The sequence below is a fragment of the Hemiscyllium ocellatum genome, chromosome 46, assembly GCF_020745735.1.
Source record: "Hemiscyllium ocellatum isolate sHemOce1 chromosome 46, sHemOce1.pat.X.cur, whole genome shotgun sequence".
NCBI classification, from domain to species: domain Eukaryota; kingdom Metazoa; phylum Chordata; class Chondrichthyes; order Orectolobiformes; family Hemiscylliidae; genus Hemiscyllium; species Hemiscyllium ocellatum.
In genome coordinates, this window is record NC_083446.1 from 16124295 (window position 1) to 16130294 (window position 6000).

The 6000-nt window shown below is 43.5% G+C and overlaps 1 protein-coding gene across 8 annotated transcripts in view; it reads right to left on the minus strand.

The window, feature by feature from the left end:
- The window catches only part of LOC132836241 (zinc finger protein ZFP2-like), a 46937-nt gene extending 41301 nt beyond the window's left edge, over window positions 1-5636 (minus strand). For 3 of the 8 annotated variants that reach the window (XR_009647343.1, XM_060855585.1, XM_060855584.1), the window contains exons 1-2: window positions 5567-5635; window positions 1481-1527 (exon numbers count right to left, since the gene is read on the minus strand). The gene's annotated coding sequence lies outside the window, so the exon portion shown is untranslated. Of the gene's footprint in view, window positions 1-1480; window positions 1528-4973; window positions 5057-5566 lie in introns of those variants that run through there. The other 5 variants (XM_060855588.1, XM_060855587.1, XM_060855586.1 and 2 more) reach the window with 4 other exon arrangements.
- Window positions 5637-6000: the final 364 nt, after the last annotated feature.

A 6000-nucleotide genomic window follows, 5' to 3' on the forward strand; every position in this document is an offset into this window, starting at 1 on the left:
AACGAATTGGTTAGGATGAAACCCACTGGAGTTTGGAAGGAAAGAGAATCTCTCAGAAACCCAAAAACATTCTGACAGGACTAACAAGGTAAATACAGGAAGGATCTTCTAATGAGTGAGGAGTCAAAGGTTAAGGATATGGGGTAGGCCATTTAGGACTGAGATGAGGAAATATTTATTTTCTCAGAGTCTGGTGGTCTGCAGAATTCACTGCCACACAAAGCAATTTAGGCCCAAACACTGAATGTTTCCAAATTGAAGATAGATATAGTTCTGAGGGCTAAAGGGATCGAAGGATATAGTCTAAAGGGAACAAGCTACTGAGTAGAATGATCAGCCATGATCATACTGAATAGAGGAGCAAGATTGAATGCCACAACAGTGTACACCTGTTCCTATGTTCTATGTTTCTAATGTATTAAAGGTGGGTTGTAAAAGCAAAATGATTGTAACTGATAAATATCTGCACTACATTTTCACTACTGGGTGAAAATTCTGTAACTCCTTACTGAACAGAAATCTGGGAGTAGCTTTGCAACACAGACTGCAACGGTTCAAGAGGGTCAAGAAGGTGAGAGTGAGTTTGGAAGCTTCTGAACTGGCTGCTCTGTCTCTCGTTTTCTACCCAGCTCTCAAATTTTTCAATGTTCTGAGAAAATCAAGAACAAAGTATACAGATCAAAATAAATATTTATAGGAGTTTGCTGAAACTGTTTCCATTGACTGCTGACTTAGAAATTAGATAAAGTTTACGTGCCTGTGAAAATCTCATTATCCAAGAATTGCACAAAGGCTTGGCATCCATTGTTGGCAAGTATTTACTTGAACTGACAATTTATATTAATTTCAATTTCTGTTTCATCTATCCCTATGTGTCTGTCAGTCAGTGAGAATGGAGGTTATGAATGAAGAAAAAAATATGTTTAAATCACAGATATTGATGAGATTAGTTGCTTATATTTGTTTTGCTCAAGTTATTGTTTCTTCTTTCTATAAACTCAGTATCTAAGATCTGTTATTGTTAAAGTCTAGTTAAGAATGGTTGGGCAATATGGAGGGTCATTCAATGCTTTAATTTCACTGTGTTGTGAATCCAGTGTTAGTGAGGCTGGTTTACTTTGGGCTGCTATCCTTGTGTCATAAAAAGTGATGGTCAATATTAGCTCAGAAAAAGAAATGATCTCCAGTGCAGGACAAACAATTCCTGACCATGGGAAGATAAAGCTGGGAAATCACAACATATACTGGGATATGGCCAGCAATGGAAACCTCATTTGCACACAGTCAGCAGAAATAACAACAAAATACTAATAAAGGTTCAAATAATCCTGGAATTAGAGACAGAGAGATGATGTGGTGAGGTATAAAAGAGCAATAAGTGGGACACAGATTCGGATCCACAGGAAAGGTGCCACATCAGCCCCAGGACTATGGAAGCACGACAAGATGAAATTGTAGATGAATGCTCAAAAATACTCACCTGCCAAAGAATCCCACTGTTTTCAAATATCCTGCTGTAGCCTGGAGCTGGAAAGATATTAGAAGCAAAGAAAATAAATTCTTGCTGCCTTCAAATCTTATAAATCCCTGGGAAAGGAGATGACAGAAATCAGAAGTTCCATGAGGCTAGAAATGCAGCAGAGATAGGGTTACAGGGAATTGAAAAGAAAGTGGAATTGAGGTTAGAATCAAATCAACCATGAGCTCAATGATCCAAATAAGACTACAAGATATCGCAGCAGAAATAGGCCCCTCTGTCCATTGAGTCTGCTCCACCATTCGATCATGACTGATTTGTTTCTCAAGCCCATTCTCCTGCCTTCTCCCTTTAACCCTTGATCCCCTTACAAATCAAATACACTCAAAGACTAGGCCTTCACAGTCTTCTGCGGCAAAGCATTCCACAGATTCACCAACCTCTGACTGAAGAAACTCCACCTCCTCTCAGTTCTAAAAGGCTGTGTCCTCAGTCCAGGGGGAGTAAGGGACAGGGGGGGATGTGAGGAATGGGAAAGGGGTGGGGGGTTTCAGTAATGGATGGATGATGGGGGAAGGAAGGAACGGGGAGGGGGGGGGGGTGGGGGTGAAGGAGGAAGCCGTACAGTGTGAGGGGGCAGTAGTGGGGAGGAGGGGCAAAGGAGTGGGAAGTGTGGTGTAAGAAGGAAAGGGGGAGGTAGAAGGAGTTTGGGGGGGGGGGGGGGTGAGAGAAGTGGTGAACTGACGATAACCCCAACATCCGAAGGGCCCACACCACTCAATTTTCTCCCTGTCACTCCCTAGTCTGCTCTCAAAGTCTCCTCCCAATTGGCAGCCAGCTCAGTGAAACAGTTTTGTAAGTAACCGCTTATCAATCAATCACACGTACACAAGTGCCTCCCAACACCATACTGCACATAATCCTCAGCAAATGTGGCTCAGTTGTTAGCACTGCTGCCTCACAGTCCCAGGGATCTGGGTTAGAGTCCTCCCATGAGTGACTGTCGGTGTGGAGTTTGCATGTTCTCCCCGTGACTGCACAAGCCTCCTCCAGGTGCCCCGGTTTCCTTCCACAGTTCAAAGATGTGCAGATTCGGTGAGTTGCCCAAGCTAATTGCCCCATTGTGTCCAGGACTTTTCAGGGTGGGTGGGTTAACCGTGAGAAATACAGGGTTACAGGAACAGGGTGAGGCTGGTCACGTTGCTCTTCCGAGGATCATTGTGGACTAGATGGGCTGAATACCTTTTTCCACACTGTAGGTATTCTAGGATCACTGCAATGATTGAATTCAATCATTTGTTTTCAGCCCTATTCATACCAAAGTCAGACAAACAGTCATTGAGTAATTTAGCATGGAAACAGACCCCTTGATCCAACCACTTCTTGCTGACCATAATGTCAAACTATACTAATCCCACCAGTGTCTGCTTGGCCCATATCCCTTGAAACATCTCTTATTCATGTACTTATCCAAATGTCTTTTAAACGTAATTGTATCTGCCTCCACCACTTCCCTCTGAAAGTTAATTCCACACACGAACCACTCCCTCTCTGTGATAAAGAAATGTCCCTCATCTTTTTAAAATCTTTCTCCTCTCACGTTAAAAATACATCCCTCATCTTGAAATCACCCACCACCTGCCATTCACCTTATCTATACCCCTTACGATTTTATAAACCTCCATACGGTCAACTTTCAACTTACTACACTCCAGTGAAAAAGTGCCGAGCCTTTCCAGCCTATCCTTATACAGTAGCACCTCGACATACGAACAACCCCATTCATGAACAAATTGGTTTGCGAACAGGATTGTATGTAAAACTTTGCTTCAACGTACATACAAAATTCAAGGTACGAACGAAGGTACAAACGCAAAAAGCCAGTGGTTTCTTTGTCATTGTTCTGCTTTACTACGCCGTTTTGAATATCCGAATAATGGGAAAATTGATTCAGTTCTTGAACATTTTGGTTCGCGAACCAGGTCCTGGAACGGATTAAGTTCTTAAGTCGAGGCGCTATTGTAAATTCAAACCTTCCATTCCTGGCAACATCTTGGTCAATCACTGCTGAACCTTCTCCAATTTAATGGCATTCTTCCTGTAACAGGGCAACCAGAACTGGACACAGCACACCAGAAGAGGCCTCACCAACATCCTGTACGACCTCAATATAATGTCCCAATGCCTTTACTTGATGGTCTGAGCAATGAAGGAAGAGTACTAATATCTTCTTGAGGTTTAAGGGATAAATTAGAAAAAGTTAAAAAATTATAAAACTGGCCAGAATACTTCAGTAGTTTCCATGATGCATCATTTCACAGATACGAAGGTTGACAAATCCTCAGACTGTCACATCAATAGACAAAATTCTTCTCTCAAAAAACCAAAGGTCAAAAATAGTATCAAAAATCTCCAGCTTGCTTCTGTTTAATCACATCCTCTCCCAGACTTGCAGGCACCAGTTCCCAGACACTAACCTTATTAATAGTCAGACATCTCCTATCTGGTTAAGCACACTGTCATCCTCTAGTGTCTACAGAGTTCTTTAGTCAAGAAACAACCTGCAATTAACATCCAGGCTCCAGACTTAACAACAAACACCAGCTGATTTACTCTTTTCAAAACAAGCTGCTGCTCACAATCCAGAGGTCCACCATTGACCTCAATTTCAAAACAAAAATGATTTTAAAATTCAGCAAAAGTTCTCTCACAGTGCACTGCACGTGGAAAGAACTTTAACCAGTGATTAAGTGAATAAAACATGATACATTAGAGTTTAGAACAATGATAGATCTCATTGATGCAAATCAGATTTTGAATTGTCTAGACAGGGTGTGTGAGAGGATATTTCCATTCACGCAAGAATAAAAGACTAGAAAGTATAATCTCAGAATGAAGGGATATCAAAAATGAGAGGAGAAGGAATTTCTCCTTGTTGGAACTCCTTGCCTCAGTGCTGTGGGGGCAGAGTCTGTTTGTACCTTTAAGGCTGAGATAGATAGATTCTTAATCAGTAGGGGAAACAAAGGTTTAAGAAAATGCTGGAAAGACGACATGAGGAATATTTGGTCAGCCACAATCCTATTGAATGATGTAACTGCCTTGAGGGGCCAAATGTTCTGATTACATATGGTCTTCCAGTGGACTGTACAAACAAGTTACACAGCCTGAGTAAAAGTGTACCAGGGAACTGACTACAGAAAGAGCTTTAAGAGCTCATTAGCATCTGTGGAATTTACCACTTAGTGAAGCGGTTAATGCTACCTCTTTGAATGTTTTTGAAGCAAAACTAGGCTTGTGAACTGTAAAGGAATTAAAGATCGTGGTGCGCAGGGGCGTAAGTAGTGCTGAGTTCATGAAAAGATTAGCCAGGCTGATATTGAATGGCAGAGCAGGCTTGGTGAGCCAGATGGCCTACTCCTGTTCGTCTTTCTTATGTTAACCTATGCTGAAAGAGAAACTATATGGATGTTCTGTCCACTCAGTTAGAATTTACCTGCCTATCTGGCCAGCAGAGACACTATTGACGTCCTGTGGAATATCAGGATAATGACAGGGATACTCAGTTACCCATCTGAGTTGCCCATCTAATGGTGCAGTCACATTCCCCTGCTCCATGTGCAGGATTCAGTCAGACATCCAGCTGCTGAAAGCCCTGTTAAGTTTTCAGCGGGGCTACAGTGGTTAGATCCTGGTGGGATTGCTGCTTTTTTATCCCAGCCAGCTGCATCTCCCCTTCACATTGCCCTTTGTAAGCCCGCCCTCCGACGGGGAGAAACCAAACAAACCAGCAGGGCCCCAGATGGAGTCACTGGCTCAGATTTGAGGGAAGGAGGGGGTGATTGGAGAGGCGACACACGGCTCCGCCCACTCATGGTGACATCACCGCGCTAACGGCGCCTATAGTCCCTCCCACCCGACCAAAACAAATACTACTGGCCTTCAACGGGGGCCTGTGGCAGGAAGAGGCCTGAGGCTCTCTGCGGCACCAGAACACCCGATTTGAGCATTGCGACCTAAACTTCGCAATGGTGAATTCGTCTTTTCAGAATGTTTCTGCGGGCACTGGCCATTTTAACCTTTACTTACCGCCCGTGGATGTGATAAACAAACATTCACTTCTCACCGTCACTCCCGGCACACGCATGTTCAATATCCCAACCAGCTGTGCGCATGCGTCGCTCTTCCACCCGCATGATTGACAACGCCTCAGAGCAAATAGGAAGCAGAAGGCGCGATAGTAGCTGCCAGCCATCCAATCAGAGTAAACATGAAGTGAGACTCGCCCAATCAGAGATAGCGGGCGGGCTGCAGCCTTAACCTATCGAAGGGCGTGAGGGGTGGGATTAGTTTTCCAATCATTCCGTGCAGGTTTACTTGGAAGCGCTAGCTTTGACAGCGCTGCTCCTTTATCATGTAGTTATGGGGTATCCTGATGAACGAGCGGCGCTCAGAAAACTAGTGCTTCCAAGTAAACCTGTTGGACTATAACATGGTGGTGTGTGATTTTTTTAACTTGGTAT